Source organism: Callithrix jacchus, chromosome 12, assembly GCF_049354715.1.
Source record: "Callithrix jacchus isolate 240 chromosome 12, calJac240_pri, whole genome shotgun sequence".
Classification (NCBI taxonomy): domain Eukaryota; kingdom Metazoa; phylum Chordata; class Mammalia; order Primates; family Cebidae; genus Callithrix; species Callithrix jacchus.
In genome coordinates, this window is record NC_133513.1 from 74,456,891 (window position 1) to 74,477,034 (window position 20,144).

A 20,144-nucleotide genomic window follows, 5' to 3' on the forward strand; every position below is an offset into this window, starting at 1 on the left:
TTTAAAAGGTGGATGATAAGAAACTTCTGGGAGTTAAAGGAACTTGTTCTAACCCAATGTAAAGAAACTAAGAACTTGGAAAAAAGGTTAGATGAAATGTTGAAAAGAATAGACAATATAGAGAGGAATATAAATGAACTTATGGAGTTGAAAAATACAACACGAGAACTTAGTGAAATATGTACAAGCTTAAACAGCCGAATGGATCAAGCAGAAGAAAGGGTATCAGAGGTCGAAGATCAACTTAATGAAACAAAACGACAAGACAAGAATAGAGAAAAAAGGATAAAAAGGAATGAGCAAAATCTCCAAGCAACATGGGACTATGTGAAAAGACCTAATATACGCTTGATTGGTGTATCTGAATGTGATGGAGAGAATGAATTCAAGCTGGAAAATACTCTCCAGGACATTATCCAGGAAAATTTTCCTAATTTAGCAAAGCAGGACACTATTCAACCCCAGGCAATATAGAGAACACCACAAAGATATTCCTCAAGAAGACCAACCCCAAGGCACATAATCGTTAGATTCACCAAGATCGAAACGAAGGAGAAAATATTAAGGGCAGCCAGGGAGAAGGATCAAGTTACCCATAAAGGTAAGCCTATTAGGCTTACAGCAGATCTCTCAACGGAAACCCTACAAGCTAGAAGAGAGTGGGGGCCAATATTCAATATATTTAATCAACAGAACTTTCAGCCCAGAATTTCATATCCTGCCAATTTAAGCTTTACATTTGAAGGAAAAATAAAATTTTTTAGGAACAAGCAAGTACTCAGAGATTTTATTTCCACCAGGCCTGCTTTACAAGAACTTCTAAAAGAAGCACTATACACAGAAAGGAACAACCAGTATGACCCTTTCTAAAAATACACCAAAAAGTAAAGAGCATTAACATAAAGAAGAATTTTTATCAACGAAAGGACAAAATAGCCAGTTAATATCAAACGGCAGCAACCCTAAATTTAAATCAACCAAATCTCCCAATCAAAAGAGACAGACAAAATCTAACGGTATATCCAAAGATATACATAGACTCAAAATAAAGGGTTGGAAAAAAAAACGTACCAACCTAATGGAGAGCAAAAATAAATAAATAAAAAGCAGGAGTTGCAATTTTCACATTTGACAAAATAGAATTCAAAGCTACAAGGATACAAGGATAAAAGGATTAATGTAATAATAAGAGATCTTAACACTCAGATACATAAGACCCATAATGAGATTTAGATTCAACGAGACAGAAAATTGATAACAATATCCGGGACTGGAACTAAGATCCAGAACAAATAAACTCAATAGGGCTCTCCATTTTAAACACACAAAATATACATTATCCACAAAATCTAACGATATATCTAAAGATATACAAAGACTCAAAACAAGGGGATGGAAAAAAAACTCACCAACCAAATGTAGAGCAAAAATAAATAAATAAAAAGCAGGAGTTGCAATTCTCACACTTAATAAAATAGATTTCAAAGCTACAAGGATGCAAGGGTAAAAGGATTAATGTAACAATGAGAGATCTTAACACCCAGATACATAAGACACATAATGAGATTTAGATTCAACGAGACAACAAATTGATAGCGATATCCAGGACTTGAACTCAGAGCCAGAACAAATAAACACAATAGAGGTCTCCATTTTAAACATAAAATATGCATTAACCACTTTAAACACTCAAAATATTGATCTGCCATTATTGAAACCCATTATAGGAATGAAGTAATATTCCTTTTTCCCTCTTTTTCTTTTTTTCCCCTTCTTTTTCTCTTTAAAAAAAAAAAAAAAAGAAAGAAAGACCCAGAACTCAGTTCCTACTTTTCTGAGGGTCAGCCACAGCCAAGAGCTTGCAATGCCCCAGCAGATCTTTCCTGCTTCTAAAACTTTTCAGGTGCTGCTCTCTGTGTTTGGAACATGACCATCCCCCCCTGCTCCCTTATCCCAACCTTTCTTATTAAAGCCTTATTATTATTTAGGACCAAACACGGGGATGACCTCTTCTGAAGACTCCCTCTGCCCCCATTTAAAAAAAAAAAAAAAAAAAGACACATGACCATATAGATGTTATAATTCCTATTCACTTCTGAAAATTTAGTGGAAAACAAGTTACTTTAATTATTTAGCTAGGTTGGGCACTGTGGCTCACACATGTAATCCCAACACATTGGTAGGCCAAGATGGGAGATCACTTGAGGCCAGGAGTTCAAGATCAGCCTGAGAAACAGAGCAAGAACCCATCTGAAAAAGAAGTTTAGCTAGCAGAAAATATATTTTAATCTAATTTGATCATAATTTATTACATGAAGTTACTAGATAAGAATTTTTAAAGGCCTGCCCAATATTCAGCTGTATGTCTTTGTTTTATAAAATGACAACTAAGGCCAGGAGCTGTGGCTCATACCTGTGGTGCAGCACTTTTGGAGGCTGCGGTGGGGGGATCAGCTGAGGTTGAGAGTTTGAGACCAGCCTGACCAACATGGAGAAACCCCATCTCTACTAAAAATACAAAAAATTGGCCACGTGTGGTGGTGCATGTTTGTAATCTCAGCTACTCAGAAGGCTGAGGTAGGAGACTAGCTTGAACCTGGGAGGCAGAAGTTGCAGTGAGCTGAGATCGCGCCATTGCACTCCAGCCTGGGGAACAAGAGAGAAGCTCCATTTCAAAAAAAGAGACAATTGAATTTAAGCCTTAAGAAAGGAATTTATTTATATTCCTCTCTATATTGTCTATTCTTTTCAGCATTTGGTCAAACCTTTTTTCAAAGTTCTTAGTTCCTTTACATTGGGTTAGAACAAGTTCTTTTCATTCCCAGAAGTTTCTTATCATCCACCTTCTGAAGCCTACTTCAGATAATGGAACAGAGTCCTTTTCCATCAGGGCTTGTTCCGTTGCAGATGAGGAACTGCAATCCCCTGTAGAGGGAGAGGGGGTCTGATTTTGGATATGCTTAGCCTTCTTAGGCTGGTTTTTTCCCTTTATTATAAATTCATCCATCTGTCGTCTTTACAATTACCGCCTTTCTAATTAGGTTTCTGAGTCGATGTCCAATTTATTGATTTCCAGTGCTGGGATTCAAGCAACCCACTGCACCAGCCAAAATAGCAGTGATAAGACTGATGGTGCTCTTCTGCCCAGGAATCTCTGGTCTGGCTTCCTTCTTGAGTCCGCAACAAACGGCTCTGCCTTCCTGGAGCTCCAAACACCGGTCAGTAAGGGAACCAGTCCTGTTTACTCTGCATGAAGAGCTGCTGCACCAAGGCGCCGGCAATACTGCTGTGCCGGCCACAAGAGTTCGCGCTGGAGACCTGTGGGGCTCCTCCACTAGAAATCTGCTGGTCCGTGAGTGGCGAAAATGTCTGAAAGTGTGGCGTCCACTCGTTCTCTGAGCTTTCACTGGGAGCTACAATCCTGAGCTGTTAGTGATCAGCCATCTTGGATCTCTCTAACGGAGAACTAACGGAGGATGAACTAACGGAGTTGAAAAATACAACACTAGAACTTAGTGAAATATGCACAAGTTTAAATAGCAGAATGGATCAAGCAGAAGAAAGGATATCAGAGGTCGAAGACCAACTTAATGAAATGAAACGGCAAGACAAGAATAGAGAAAAAAGGATGAAAAGGAATGAGCAAAGTCTCCAAGAAATATGGGACTATGTGAAAAGACCCAATCTATGTTTGATTGGTGTACCTGAATGTGATGGAGAGAATGAATCCAAGCTGGAAAATACTTTTCAGGATATTATCCAGGAAAATTTTCCCAATCTAGCAAAGCAGGACACTATTCAACCCCAGGAAATACAGAGAACACCACAAAGAGATTCCTCAAGAAGAGCAACCCCAAGGCATATAATCATTAGATTCACCATGATCTAAACGAAGGAGAAAATACTAAGGGCAGCCAGAGAGAAAGGCCAGGTTACCCATAAAGGGAAGCCTATTAGTCTTACAGCAGATCTCTCAGCGGGAACCCTACAAGCCAGAAGAGAGTGGGGGCCAATATTCAACATCCTCAAAGAACAGAACTTTCAGCCTAGAATCTCATATCCTGCCAAACTAAGCTTCACAATTGAAGGAAAAATAAAATATTTTATGAACAAGCAAGTACTCAGAGATTTTATTACCACCAGGCCTGCTTTACAAGAACTTCTGAAAGAAGTATTATACATAGAAAGGAACAACCAGTATGAGCCTTTCTAAAAATATACCAAAAAGTAAAGAGCATCAACTTAAAGAAGAATTTACATCAACGAATGGATAAAATAGCCAGTTAACATCAAATGGCAGTAACCCTAAATTTAAGTCGACTAAATCCCCCAATCAGAAGATACAGCCAAAACCTAACAGTATATCCAAAGATACACAGATACTCAAAACAAAGGGTTGGAGAAAAATTTAACAACCAAATGGAGAGCAAAAATAAACAAATAAACAAAAAGCAGGAGTTGCAATTCTCACATTTGATAAAATAGATTTCAAAGCAACAAAGATACAGTGGTAAAAGGATCAATGCAACAATAAGAGATCTTAATACCCAGATACATAAGACCCATAATGAGATTTAGACTCAATGAGACAGAAAATTAATAAGGATCTCCAGGACTTCAACTCAGATCCAGAACAAGTAAACTCAATAAATATTTATAGAGTTCTTCATTTTAAATACACAAAATATTGATCGGCCATTATTAATACCCATTTTTAGAATGAAGCAATATTCCTGTTCTCTCTCCCTCTTTTTCTTCCTCTTTCTTCCTCTCCTTCTCTCCTTTTTTTACTTTTTAACATCCTAGTTCCTCACCTCTACTCAATACATTCCTCTGAACACCTGATTCCTTGTGATTCTCCCGTCCCACTGAAACCTCTGAAAAAAAAAAAAAAAAAGAAAGGAATTTATTATTCTTCATGAAAGAAGGTGCTGCTCTACAATATCAGACAGTTATTTGAGAACACTTACACCTATCTATCGAAAAATGTACCCAATTGTGTTGTCTATGTTAGAGACCTTCTTTCTTTTAAACTGTCCTTTAAATTCACTTCTAAGGAGCCAGGCATATATTATTCAGAACGTGGTTGGTATAAACAAAATAAAGTGTGTATAATGCATATTGTTATGGTTGACACATGCATTTTAAATGCATCTTGAATTAATGTCTGTTTGTATGGTGTAAAGCTGTTTTCTTTGGATATCTGACTTTAGTAGCCTCAGGGGCCAATGTTTTTATTTTGAGAAGGTACCTGAATTAAGCCAACCAGGACATTTCCAGTCAACGGTCATTCACATGTATTGCTTTCCTAGAAAAACAGTACAATTTGTTCAGAATTATTTTTGTCAAAAATACTCATTGTCAAGCATTTTATTCCAGCCCTGTCTACAAGTATTTTGACAATAATTTATAAAATTGCTTGAGTTAAAAAAGGGAGGATACCTCTCTTTTCAAACCCCTAATTAAATTTAATAAAGCATTTTCTCTTCTTAGGATTCCTGGGCTGACAATGAATATATAGAGCCTGCTTCAAACGATTTCACTATCCCAGCATAAATAATCAAAATCTGAAGCACTAGAATACAGAAACCTTAGAAGCTAAATTCAAGTTTGAAAGATAATATTATAGGCATCTTTTATGACACTTTTTATGAGCTCGTCTTTCAGAGAATTCAATTAGCTGGTTTTCTCTGTTGAGAAATTTAGCACCACTGAATCTGTTTTTCAGAATTTCGGTAGATTTATGATAGTCCAAATAGGAAAATTATACTTTCCCAACTGTCAAGTCCTCTATAAGCCTTTAAAATGTATAGGATTTCTTCTGTTTTTAAGACAATTCTATGGTTATTTCTCCAGAGACTTTTCCAAAGAAACAATGGCTTCTATTCTGGTTGTCTCAGCATGGAAGAATTAAATTCAGTTGACAACTGTGTAGATCAAAAGATAAAACAGGGTGATTTTCTGCCTAACAAGTAGTGGCAGTCCCCCAATACTCTTCCCTGCAGCAACCATGGGAGCTGTGGAAGGTTTCATTGGTGGATAATATTTATTTGAGGATATCAAAATTTTTTACTCTTCTATATATTTCAAAGCATAATTTCTTACAGTAAAGCTATGAAAATTTTATAAATTTAAAGTATGTAAGTAAGACTATCAGTATGTTTAATTTCTGGATGCACTATTTTTTAGGGAACAATTATTTGCAATAAGCAGTGTTCCTATTATGTATAATGAAAGCAAATGTTCCTAAAGCTTCTAACTTGTAGCCTGGGAAGAAAGTACATTACCACATTACAGAAGTGTTAATGGCCTTTAAAAAGTAGTTGAATAAACAACATATGTAATTATTCTGTAGGGAAATGCTGCTTAATTAAAATGTGGAGTCATTCTATTAGCATACACACCTGCTGCTCATATGGTTCATTTCCTCCTAAAATAACCTAATTCCTGAAAAAGGATCTCTCTCCACCTCATTTCCTTGGGAAATGTCCACTTTGAACTTCTGCTTTGGATTTGTCTATGTTAGCTTTAAACACTATGTGTGCATGTGTGTATGTGTGTATTATATGTGTATCTCACAGGGAGGACATGTATTTATCATGAAAATTAACTGACCCTGTGGCCTTTATAATCCTGTGTTTTCTTGAAATATTCAGCATCCAGTCATGATAGATTATGGATCACAGGTTTTTTTTTCCTTTTTCTGAAGAACGTATAGGCAAACTCATTGTCTCTGCCAAAGCAAGAGAATCTTATCTGTAAAGGCTTCTGTCTGGCATCATCTTCCTTTAGACTTTCATTCAAAGATATTTTAAAGGCTCCTTCATTATTGAAAATTTTGTCTGTGTTGCATCTTCTGAAAACTCATCCGGTTTTCTGCCTTATTCACCTCATATTCCAAAATCAATACAAACACTCAACTCTATTAGCAAGAACTGAAAGAGTAGTAGAGAGCACTGACCATACACCAGGCACTACATGAAATAAGTGTATGTTTATCATTAATCCCAGCTTCATTTTTGGTTAGGGTTTGTTTGTGTGTGTGTGTGTGCTTATGTGTGTGTGTGCACTTTTATACAACATAGTATATTTTTTATACGACATAAATATATCCCTTTTCATTATTTTACAATGTATTTCAACCTTTCAATATTTTAAAAATAAAAAGATATACATTTTATACTGCCCAGATAACATTTGCGAATTTAAATAATAATTATTATTGCACATTAGACACAAGTAAGTGCATGCATATGCGTGTATATATTAACATTGTGTATATTCTTATTGTGTCTAATATTACAAAGTAAAAGGTGGAGGTGTCTCTTTTTAATTTCTTACCACTATTAACTAAATATTTTTGAATGATTGCATAAAGGGAAAAATGTGTATATGAGGGTGTTTCCATTTAAGACATTTTTGTTTTTCTATATTTATAAGGTTAATTCACAGTAGAAGAATTGCTAAGTGGAAGGATATGTGCATTTTAAATGCTGACAGTTTATCAATTTGTTTTCCACAGAAACTAAGCTGCTTACACCCCCCCATCAAAAATGAATGCAAATGGCCATTGCTCTTCACTCTTAATAACGTTATGTATAAGTGAACATTTTATAATTTTAGGTAGGAGTTAAAAACATTTTATGTGAAAGTTGATAAATGGTATATTACTGGTTTTGAACTTAGTTTTTTTCTTATATCTTACTTAAAATATCTTGAGCTGTTGCCTTTACATGTCTTTTGCTGTTTAGGTTCTTATGTTTCTGGTTCTCAATGATAATAGCTCACCTTATTGAGTGATCATGAATTCCAGTCATTTGTGATAAGCACTTTAAATATATTAACTCCTCATACCCTCATAATATATCTTTACAGTATAAATCATTTATATTTCTATTTTATAAATGAGAAAACTATGCCATGGAAACATTAGTAAATTCCTCAATATCACATGATGCCTAAGTACGTAGTGGAAGCAACACTTGCCTCCTTGGGAAAGCAATTTGACTTTATTTTGCAGAATGGCACAGCTATTAGTAACCTCTACAAGATTGCCCTTTAGGCATGGTAATGTAAGGATGTACACCTGGCAGAAAGCAGGGTACACCAAGATCATTGGCTTAAATCAGGAAACATAACAGAATCTCTAATACTAAAGGTAGAAAGCAATAAATGCTTTCTTCAGTGTACCATATGTAAGTGCTTTAGGGGAGGCAGCCTATGGGCATTTCTGAGACTTTGGTCTAGTATCCCAGTTGAAGTCATGTCCTGTGTAGGACAAAAGTTTTTTCTAATAGCAAGGAATTGTGCCAAGGCAATGTGATCTCTGAAAAGCTCTTTGGCCAGGATGATATCATCTAGTCTATGGAGTATCCATAGTAGTCCATCTAGACTCTAGTCTATGGGACTGGACTATCCTTCCCATGCAGACACCCAACAGGGTTGATATGAGTTATAAGGTTTTTTTGACTCTATTGCAATGGTATTGCAATGAAGATTAACTGATTGTAGAATTTGAAAGTTCACCTTGACCCTGGGAGCTCAACTGACAAAATATTTTAAGTCAAGGACGTCTATGGGCACAGCTGGCAAAGGTGATGTAATGGACCAAAGTGCCAGAACCTAACTGGCACAATTAAAGTCCAATTAAGGATACACAAATCTAAAATTGTTCAACAGTGAAACGATTTATCCAGCTGGGTGATGAGAGAAACTCTTCTGGGAATAAGATTTAAGTTACATGGCCTAATTTTGGCACATGTTGTTGATAGATGTCAAGTTGTTGCCAATAAAAATATCTGAGGCTAGAAATTGGAAGCCCAGAATTAGCCACTAGACAGAGCCTCCACTTTGGCCAATTATTATGGGCCTTTTACCTCACTTGGTGGTTCAGTTGATGACAGGCAAGCCAGCAGGGCCTTTAGGCTTCAGGGTTTGTATTAGCCAAAGTTGATGGCTCATAGGCTTTAGTATTTGCTATATTTGGTTAAAATGATGTTTTCCATTGGAGAGTTTGGACATCTAGATTGCAAACCAATAAAAACTCCTATAATAATAATACAGCCAACAGTCAACATGCTTGTATGCAGGTGGACTTGACTGGCTTTTGTTGTCTGATATTAATTTTATCCAGCATGTGTTATTACCAGGAGGAGTTTTCTGGCTTTATTATGGCACACAATACTGATTTCACTATTATCTCTGAATGTGACATTCATTTACTAAGTATTCTTTTTTGTTTGTTTGTGTTTTTCTCTCTTCTTGGTACTCTTCATGACTTGTAGAAATGGTCCTAGGGAACTAATTTTAATTTCCTGAAGGAGAGCTTGATGAATGATCCAACACTTACCATCTAAATTTTGAAGGCTTTTGAGTGGAAGAAGTTAAAGTTCAAATAGGTCTCATTTTACATGACCAGGTTCCTGGCCCATTGGGTATTTTATGGTTAACAGGTCTCAAGAGAATATTCATGCTTACTCTGGCCTTCAGCCCTAAAGAAGAGGGACATGATAGGAAATCTATTAAAAATAAATGAAGAGACATTATTAAAGGAACTCATACATAATGAATTTTCATATACAGAGATGAGACATATCCAACTTTAAATATAGAAAAGGAACATTGTTAAGTGTTTTGTTTTTGCTTTGTTTTTTTAAATTGGTACAAGGTATAAATAGTCAAGTGACCTTGAATTAAGAGAAATGAAAACCTGGGGCAAGATAGAGACCTATTGACAGGTCTGTCTGCTGGACTAAGGTTAAAAACGACTTGTTTAAGGTGACTACTACAGTTTTAATTAAACCGTCTGCCTAAAAGTTGCACTGAATGTCTTTCTGTAAGGCCCAACACTATGTATTTTGAGATTTGAAATGTGTACCATGGTTATATTAGCAATAAGGAGGGTAAGGCGTCTCCTGTGAAGACTGCATTTGTGATCTTTGTATCTATAGAAAAAAAAAATGGGACCTTAATTTGTATTTTAGATATCTGGAAGGGAAGAGATCCAAGAATTCTTTATCCTGGAAAGACAAGGATAAAAGGAGCAAGTCTTAGGTAGTAGATCAAGATTTTGTAAAAAATGTGCAAATTAGACCACTTATAGGCCAGGGCATCCAGCTATAAGAAAGCTAATTGTGCTGACCCTTTGGCCTGTCCTTTATCAGTGAAATCCTAGGTAAGGAATAGAGAGAGAAGGAACATTCTACTGAGCACCATCACTGAATAATGGTGGCAATGTTAACTGTACAGTCTATGAACTTTAAATGTTATTCACTCATTTATTCAGAAGGTGCTCCTTGATTAGCCAAGGGGTCTAGCAAAGGGGTATCTCCTCTATCCTCTAATATTGTGGCATCTGTCAAGGAAATGAGAAAAGGGGAGTCATCCACCCTTGCATGCGCCAGAGGGCCAGAGGTTTGACTCAAGCCTGTATGTGGGGGGGCAGCCTCAGTAGCGATGTGGAACTTGTGGAGAGCTGCTTTCATCACATGAGCATAGCAGGAAGCTGAGTATGGAGAGTCATATGCTAAGGGGCTGTTAGGGGCTCTACATCCAGGATAACTTAGTATGTGCCCAGACACTTTATTCTAATCATGTATAATATGGGACTGAGAAGGACATTTTTTATTATAACAGAACCTCATGGGCAACTCTTGGCCATCATAATTGGTCCAGAGCCTCCAGGAGGCATTGTAACCAAACAAAAGGTTAGTTGCTCACCACATGCAGAATCTGATTAACAAGAGCAAGGTCTGACATAAAGAAATTGGTTTATCCCAAAGCTAGCTTAGAGAGAGGCACAGGTGTCCTGCCTTACAGATTCACGTTTGGAGCAGAAAGCATGCAAGGGAGCAATTTGGGAAGCCAAGGCTGGCAGATCCCTTGAGGTCAGAAGTTCAAGACCAGCCTGGCCAACATGGTGAAACCACATTTTTACTAAAGATACAAAAATTAGCTGGGCATGGTGGCACACACCTGTAGTCCCAGCTTCTCAGGGGCTTGAGGCAGTATAACTGGGTGGCAGCATGACAGGGGCTCAGCTCCCTCCCGGTGCGCACCAAAGATGTAAACGGGTATGCCCAGTGTGCCCAGGTTCTTGGGCTCACTTGCCGAAGGAATGGGAAAGGGCCCTGTTGGCGCGGTGAGTTTACCATTCAAATAAATATCGAACCCAAAGAGTCTAGCAGAAAATGATTTATTAGGCAAAGTGTTTGCAGAGAGCGATTTATTTGGCAGAGAGAGAGAAAGAGAGAAAGAAAGAGAGCTCCCACGCTGCCATGGGAGAAGGATCTGAAGCTGATATCAAAGAACTTTACATTCCTGGATGGAGGGCGATGGATGGAGGTATCACCTGGGAAATTCTTGCCTTTGAAACACAGGCAATTTTCCTTAATGCAGTCCCTCAGTTGGAGAATCTCTTGAGCCAGGGAGGCTCCAGTGAGCTGAGATCATGCCACTGCAGTCAAGCCTGGGAGATAAGAGACTCTATCTCAAAAAAAAACCAAAACAAAACAAAAAAAGGAAATGAGCAAGACGGGGGCCAGGGGAAGGGAGCAGAGGGTGCCTACTAGCCCTGATGCTGTATCTACAGTCTAATCCAGCTGCAGACTTCTGGTGCCTTCCTGGAAAGCTGTTGTTATCTGGAGGCAACCCCACGGAGGGTGAAACTTCCCTAGCAGCCTGCTTTGCTTGTAAATCAACTGTTAACTCTCTTTGGCCTTGGAGCACAGAGTTGGATGAATCTGCCCTGTAGGAATACTCTGTTGGAAGGGAGGGCAAAGGCTATATTTGCATTTCTAAAGGTCTAAGTAGGAAGTGAGAAACCGAGGGGAAAAAAGTAAAAAAAGAAGAGAAATAAAAAAGCAAAACAAAACAAACAACAAAAAAACCCACTATTTCTTAGAAAAATGGGGGTACTTCGTTACAGCATGAGAGGAAGTTGTTAGAGCCTGTGCAGTGAAGGAGTCTCTAAGGGCACCAACAAAAGTACTACAGATTTTCATTTGGACAGATTCTAGAGCTGTTTCTGGAGGGGGCTCTATTTAAGGTATACTGATTAGTAACTTAGTAGCATCAGTGAGATTAAGTAAAATTTGTAAATGAGTACTGTGTTGCCCCCAGTACCCAAATAGGGCTAAAAAATGTTGAGTTCTTATGTTCTTAAGTGTTTCAAACAAATCTCCTCAGAGGAGGATGCCTTCAATGTAATGTCCTATCTCCATTCCTGGAGAAAGGGGGATACAGTTAACATACTGTCTGCGAAGACCATGTGTGATGGCAAAGCAGTTGAGGTCCCTCGTGGATAATCCAGCAAAGGTGTGTCATGTCCCTTTGAAGATGAAGGAAAATTGGATGACAGGCTGTCGAAAAAGGCACTTACACATTAGCCAAATCTAAAATAGCAAATATTTACCAGTTGCTGATGGACTAAAATTAGTAATTTTAGTAATGTTGGGCATTGGGCAAGAGGGCTTAATAGATGGGACCATGGCTTTAAGGTTGCATTAATCCATGATGAGACGCAATTTATTCATTTCAGGTTTCACAACAGGGGCTCAAATGAAGTACTAGTGAGAATAGTCACCTGTGTATTATGTCTAATATAACACATTTTAATCCTTGAAGTAAGCTTACATTTTGCCATTTTAACTGTTTTAACTGGGTGCTCATGGAGTTTCATTTTATCAGGCCACTTTGTAAGTACCAAAGGCAATTCAATTTTAATTTATCACTACTTGTATCAGAATATCTATGCCTATTATGTGATACTTTTGAGGGAAAAGATAATATGATTATGGTAAATTTAGGAAAGACTGCAAGCCACGTGAGTGATAGCTGCTTTTTTTCTATTTATATGTAGTTATTCTCCTAAATTATAAGGGGTGACGTGTTTAAATTTAGTGAGATCCACAGCTATCACTATAATTAGAGTCCCGGTATTAAGTCTATGAAATTTGTCCATTAATGTGTGACATGGTAAAAAGCCCCATAAAACTGCATACCTCAACCATACCTCAGCTTTCTGTTGAAACTGCTCTCTATAACCCAAATGTGAATAAGTAATTAAGGACTGTGATCCCCACCCTACCCAGACAATGTGTAGACGAATGCTTATCTTGGCTTTTGTGAACCACTTAAGTAACAATCAGAATGTCAAATAGTCCCCTGGCCCTGGAATGTCCGGAATCCCCTCACCCTCATCTGTGCCCAGAAGGTGATTTGCAGAATCCACTAGCCCTCGGAATGTCTGAAGCCCCTCACCCCCATCCCCGCCCCTCACCCTCACTCCCAAGGTAATTTTTACGGATCTTGGCACCCTCCTTTCGGGGCCACAGGTTGGAGAGACGTGAGTCCTCCGTGGCCGCCAGCTATAAAGACCCTGCAATTTGACATACTTTTTTTTGTCTTGGTGTTGACTTTCTATGCTCGGGCCAGTACTGAACTTAATTCAGAGCCTTGTTATAGAGTCACAAAAATTCAATCAGCACCCTTTTAATCATTTTGCTATATAAATTATTTTAATATATTTTAGATTTCATGGGGTTAAATTATGAACTTTTGCTTTAAAGTCTCACAAATAGACACACACACACACACACACTATTTACTTGTATGTTTGTTTATTTTTGCTTTCTCCTATATATTGGTCTTATCTTTCCTCCCTCCCTCCCTCCCTTCCTCCCTCCCATCCTTTCTTTTTTCTTTCCTTCCTGCCTTCCCTTTTATCATTCAATATATTTGATGAGAGAAGTTCTTTATTCTACTCCATGATTTTTTCCTCTAGTAAGCCCCAAATCAGCATGGCCAGGAACAGAAAGTTTCCTCATGACAACGGTTATATGGTTTATCAACCCCAGGCTTATATTGAGCTTGGGTTGCCACTATGCTGTGCCACAGGGTGCCAAGGATGTTTTCCACTCTAACTCTGAGGATTAAGCTTTTACTGCAACAGAAATTGCTTTCCTGGTGGGGATTCCAGTCCACTCAAGCCATAGTTATCAGTTTCTGTCTCTTACTTATGATTCATAGTGTTGACCTTCTAGGCTGTTATAAGGAAAGGAGTCTGGGTTCTCCAGCAACCTGCCTCATAGATTCCTATTTCTCACTTCTAAGGAAGAACCCTCCCAGGATTTACACTCAGAGTTAGCAGCTCTTCTCAGAACAGCACAGGTAGCCCCATTGTCTGAAGTATTCGTTTTTTTGTATGATGATGTTATAGGAGTTATTAAGAAATTATTATAGGCAAATAAAGAGGAAAAGAGGTCCTTGAGAAGTTTTTGTTTATTTTAAAGTGGCTTCAGCAACGTTTCTTGTCTAGCAGGAAAGCCCCTGCTCTGAGAGCCAGTGGGCAAGCTTTGATATGTAAATGTACACCATCAGAAACTGAGTCCACCCAAACACAGTGATTCCCACCCTCTTCTTCTTGCCCTTGCCCCAACATGTGCCTGGCAACATGGCCGCCCCCAACATGTGGTGTATAGAACATCATGGTGCCCGGGATTTGCATATTAAAATGCTAGGGTGAGAGGGCCAGTTCTTTTGTGGGCTGCATGAGTGATATGCCTGGTCAAACCAATCATCTGAGCCCTATGCAAATCAGATACCACCTCTTCTAGCCTCCTCATATAAGCAGCTACTTTGCCACACAGGGGGTTTTCTCTTTGTTCAAATCCCACCCCTTCCTCTGTCTCTGTATGAGAGAGCTGTTTTCCTCTTCCTTCCTTCTTGCCTATTAAACTCTCTGCTCCTTAAGACTACTCCATGTGTGTCTGTGCCATTTTGTCCAATTTGGCACAAAACTAAGGAAGGACCCTGGTGTTCCTCCACTCATCAGAGTTGTATCAATAATATGTGGTGGTACTTACTAAGGCTTAAGCACACTGGCTAGAGATCTTGAATTATCTAAGCATTTGCCTAACTTTGAAAGTTGCTGGGTGGAGTAGTGTAGGACATAGGTGCATTGGAGGATGTGATGAGACATTCATCCCTGTGCAGAAATTTTACTGAATTAAACTGAGCTACTAGCTTATCGAGTGCAACCCAAGATATCTTTGAAAGTCTAAGGAGCACAAAGTTTTCTAGTGATTGTTGTGAAGATTTGCTCTCAGAGAAGATGAGCAGTAGCACAGCCATTATATGAGCAATGCAAAATCATATGCCAGGAAGTCATTATCTCTCTCAATTTTAGAGTCATACTTGTGTCCCTTTGATGCACAGTCACCAGACCCAAACTGGAGATAATGCTTTTCCACTTTAAAACAGAACAAAGCCATATGGCAGACACAAAAACACAGAATTCTTCATCCTAGGGGATATGGCTTAGGTTCTGGCTTCTGTTTCTTAAGAGGGTGCTCATATCTGGGAGCTTCTACTCTCAGAAAGTCATTCAATTAACCTATGCCACGTGTATTATTATTACTGTGGGGTTTATGTTACCAAAGTATTTGGGTAAGGTTAAGATAAGGAAATATCAGCAAACAGAACAACAAGCATAATGTGCTAACTACAGTTTTGCCAGCAAGCAGTGGTTCTATCCTATGTTGCACCAGAAGATGTTTGAAGCCAATTAAGTCATGAGCAATTCCTCAAAGAAGTTACTCAGTAGTCAATAGTGATGGCACAGCTCTCCTACTTTAGCACCACTTGTTTTATGTGATGTAAAGATTTTTTTGATGGTGGGACACAACACACTGATGCTCAACTCAGGTAGATGAAAGGCAAAACTCTTGGTTGCTTGCAGTTCCAAGTGAGAAGGCCGTTAGGCACAACCATACAGGGACAGGATAACAGCAAACTAGCTTTAGCAGGTAGCTTATGTATGGCATGTTGGCTAGGATTAGTTAGGTTTCACAGGCTCCATGTAGATTGGCTAATGAGAATAATTTTGGTGGACTCTGAGGCATAAGGGCTATCCCTTATTGTCTAGTCCCTGGCACTGGGGCAATGAGGAAGTACGCCTAATGACTCTTGAATATGAGATACCAATAAGAGACACTGCTGGGGTATGGATTTTACCAGCTGCTCAAAAAGGTAAACAGACAGGCTTGTAAACTGGGACAAGACAGCATTATTAGAAAAAGAAAGCAAACAATATTCCAGGTTCTATAAGGTAAAGAAATGTAATATACTTGGCAATAACAGCACAATGTACATAGAAGACAGCGCTGAAGAAATAACACTGAAAGCTACTTCCTATTCACAAGAACAACACCGAGAAATAATAAATAAAAAGTTTGACTTAACAAATCCTATGTGTATATGTGTTTGTGTACTTGTGTGCACACATAGTATTTGGGATGGATATGTAAGCCTCATAATAAAATAACTAAAAATAGAGTGAAAATAACTATAAATGTTAAATTGAAAAAAAGTTATTACACACACAAAAAAGCAGCAAGAGGCTTTAGCGAGAAGAATGCTATGATACAGAAAACAGAAGCTACGATGGCAGACATAATCCAATTACATCAATGAAAACTAATTGTGAATGGATCAAACAATCCAGTCACAAAAATTGTTGGACTAAATGCAAAACAAAAATAAAAACAAGATCAAACTATATTCTGCTGTCAGGAGAAACGCTTTAGATTTAAAAATACAAATACAATGAAAATAAAGGGATAAAAAAGAATACATTATGTGATTACATAAGAAAGTTGAAATGTATATACATATATATACTAATATCAGACAAAACAGTCTTCTGTTATGGACTGAATCCTTACATCTCCCCTCAAATTAATATGTTAAATTCTTAATCCCCCTATGATCATTTTAGGAGGTGGAGCTTTTGGGAGATGATTAGGTCCTGAGGTTAGAGTACTCATCAGTGGGATTGTAAGAGGCAAAAGAAAGCTTGTTGCCTCTGTTTCTACTTTGCAAAAGGGTGCAAGGTATTTTCAAAGAGGAGGTAATCAGTTGAGGCTTCTTGGTTTTACCTGTGAAATTACTTTAGGTAAAGTTTAAAAGCCTGAAATACTGGCAGCTTGGTATGGCTTTAGTCAGGTAATAAGAGATTTTAATAAAATGTTTTTTTTTAAAGAGTATTATGGTTTAATCAGCTTAACTAAAAGCAGATATTCAAACTCTAGCAGTCTAGGACTTGTTGGGAAAAACAGAGGAGGCACCACAGACCCTGTTTTGAGAAAAACATCTATTTTCCTCAAGAAACCCTAGAACTGGGAGGTGGATAAATCCCTCTCAAAATCCAAGGCTAAATATACATTTAAGGATGGCAAATGGCAGTTATAGGGGGATACTCAGTTCTTTGCACATTTGGACCAAAAAAGCATGCTCTTAGCCATCTGTATGGTATGGCAAGGTCACCACCCCTCACTGAGCAGTGAGACTCTCCATGGCAGATGGGCTAATTACAAAATAGGCTGATTGGCCTGGGTTGTCTTGAACTAAAATGCATGGTAAAAACATTGCACGATCTTCTCCCATAGCATTTCCCTCCTTTTACAGAATCTAAGATCAGCTATTAAAATGGAACCCAGAATTTTGGAGATGTTTTTGTCTTCTAGCTGTGCCTGCTTATTAGCCCCTAAAACTACCCCTTCACAGTTCCTCCAAGGACGCCACCCTAAAGCCAGTAATCCAATTAAGAAACTTAAAAACTGGCAAATGAAAAATCCTGCAACTACTGGATCTTCTTCTGTTCGTCTGTGTAATTATATATGTGTTGTGCGTGATGTTTATGAAAAGAGCTCTAATTAATTGGCTTTAAAAATGAGCACTTAGAGTATTTTGAATAAAAAAAAGCTGTAATATCTTTTAGTTCATGTGACTTTAGTAATCTTTGGGAAACAAAGACTTTTACTATTATTGGTAAAATAAAGACATTGGTCTAACTTTGGCAGGTCAAATATTATGTTTGCTAAATGCTTTAAGGTCATAAACTGTTTCTTTGGCTTTTGAAAATTGTTAAGCTTGCCTGATTTGCAGCCAGGTAAGGCCTGGAGCTACATGGCCTCAGCCACAGTCCTAGCTATGCTGGATATAGTTAGACCTTTTCTGTCTGCATTTCTATCAGGTGCCCTAGGATCCACCTAGGACATAATTAAAATAACTTACCAGACCCTTCTTCAGATTTTAACATTATGAAGCATTACCATTATGACATGTATCTCACTACTGAAAAAAGAACAGTTTTACATGCAAGGTGTGTAAGGAAAGTAAAATATGTTTTAGTAAAATACGAGAAGATATGGGAATATAAATTTTTGCCTAGTTTAGAGGGTTAAAGGATTGTTTTAAATTAGATAAGATAAATTATGGAAGGTGTGTAAAAAATTAATCCTGTGAAAGAAATTTTGCATGTGAAAATATTGACTAAATATTAAGGGGTATTACTAGGTTTTTCCATGAATTGAACATTGAAATAAAAGCACAATAGGATTTTCTTAGAGCACTGATCAGCTTCCTAAGAAAAATTTGTAAGGGGTTATAAAAGGTTTATGAGAATCTCACCTTATGGTCAAACTGATTAAGATTTAATCAGGTTGTTTATAAAGTTATATTAGAATTTGGATAGACATTAATAATACATTAATGCAAAGGGGAAGATTTGCTTTCTCTCTTTGACAAGATTTTCATGTAATATTAAAGAGTAATAAAAGATTTTTGTTTGTTTTTTGAATAAACTACAGGAAGAAAGGGAGAAATACAAGAGACAGATTTGTTATTGTTGTGAAACCCTTGAGAGTGCTGCTCTCCTGGCTGAAAACCTCTGTGGCTCGCCTTTGCCTGAGTTTACTCAGGCCCACTGGGCCTGCTCAGCTCTCACTACCAGCCTGGACTCCAACGTAGAGTGGAGTGGTGAGGTGTGTGTGAGCCAATGAGTGTGGGTGTTAGCCACTGCACACAGTTAGGCACACCAGCTGCTGCACCAGAACAGACAGCTCCAGGTGCCAGCATGTGTGGTAGCTCACTGTAAGGCTTTGGCTGGATCAGACACACCACAAGCAACTTCCAAGGCTGGTATCAGGGAACACAGTTGTGCCTGGAAGCTTGCAGTCTCCTGGTACAGCAAGTTCCCATAGGGGGAGTCATAGCTCTGGCTTGGAGAGCTCCCAGGTCTAAGCTCCCCATAAAGCCACAGCTCTTTTTTCCTTCTCTCTTATTGTCACCTGTAGCATGGTGAGTAAGGGGTGTGTTTCAGCCCTGTTTCTATTATAGCATTTTTAGGTCTGCCATTCAGCAGGTCTCAAGTTCTTGTTCTGCCTCCAGGAAAAATGAGATATACAGACAAGTGGAGATTGAGCAAGGAGGAGCTATACTGAGTGACAGAATATCTCAGAGGAGAACCTGGAGTGGGCACCTCCTCTCTGCAGCTGGGCATCCTGACATCTGCATCTCTCAGAACACACAAGGCCTGGGAGTGAGTAGATCCTCTCTGTACCTGGCTGTCCCAATGTCTGCTCAGTTGTGGCTGAGCCTGGGGCTTTTATGGCCTTCAGAAGGGAGGAAATGCACACTGATTAGTCCACGAGAGGCCATGGGTGAGCCCAGAAAAGCCATCACAAGTTTATAGCTGGTCCATGAGACTGGCAGCCCAGACCCCAGCCTTCATGCCCTCCCTGGCCTGAAGGTAGGGCCTCACCAGGGATTTGCTCCCTTCTGTGCAGGAGCATGTCTGCCTCCTGCTGCCATTCATGGCACCCAGGCTGTTTGTGCCAAGGGGAGCCTGCAAGCCAGTGCCAAGCTGCCCTCAGCACCTCCTCAGATTCCCTCCCATGCTCATCAGGGCCCAACGTCTGGGTAGGGTTGGGGGCAGAGGCAGCATAGTACTGGTGTGTCAGCACTGCTCCAAGCATGTGCACACTCACTGGGCTGCAACAGCACCTGGGCCTAGCCACAACCTTGCTCCAAGATCAGAGCACCTGTCAAGAGTGGGGAGGAGCCAGGCAATGGGAGCAGAAGATACATCCAAGCCTGCAGGGATCTGGGAGTTTTTCCTAGGCCCCTAAGAGTGTAAAGATGCCTGGATCTGTGACTGTGGCTTGGGCAGTTGTAGCTGTGCCTGGAAAGACAAGTCTCCTGCCTGGTCCATGGAGTGGAAATCCCAGGTCTGCAGCCACTACTTGGGCTGCTGCAACTGTTCTCAGGAGTTCCAACTCCACCACCTCAGAAGGGGCATGCTT

At 39.0% G+C, this 20,144-nt stretch overlaps 1 pseudogene; it reads left to right on the forward strand.

The window, feature by feature from the left end:
• The first annotated feature begins 19,980 nt into the window (after window positions 1–19,980).
• Window positions 19,981–20,144, forward strand: part of LOC100400570 (glyceraldehyde-3-phosphate dehydrogenase pseudogene) — a 130,042-nt pseudogene continuing 129,878 nt past the window's right edge.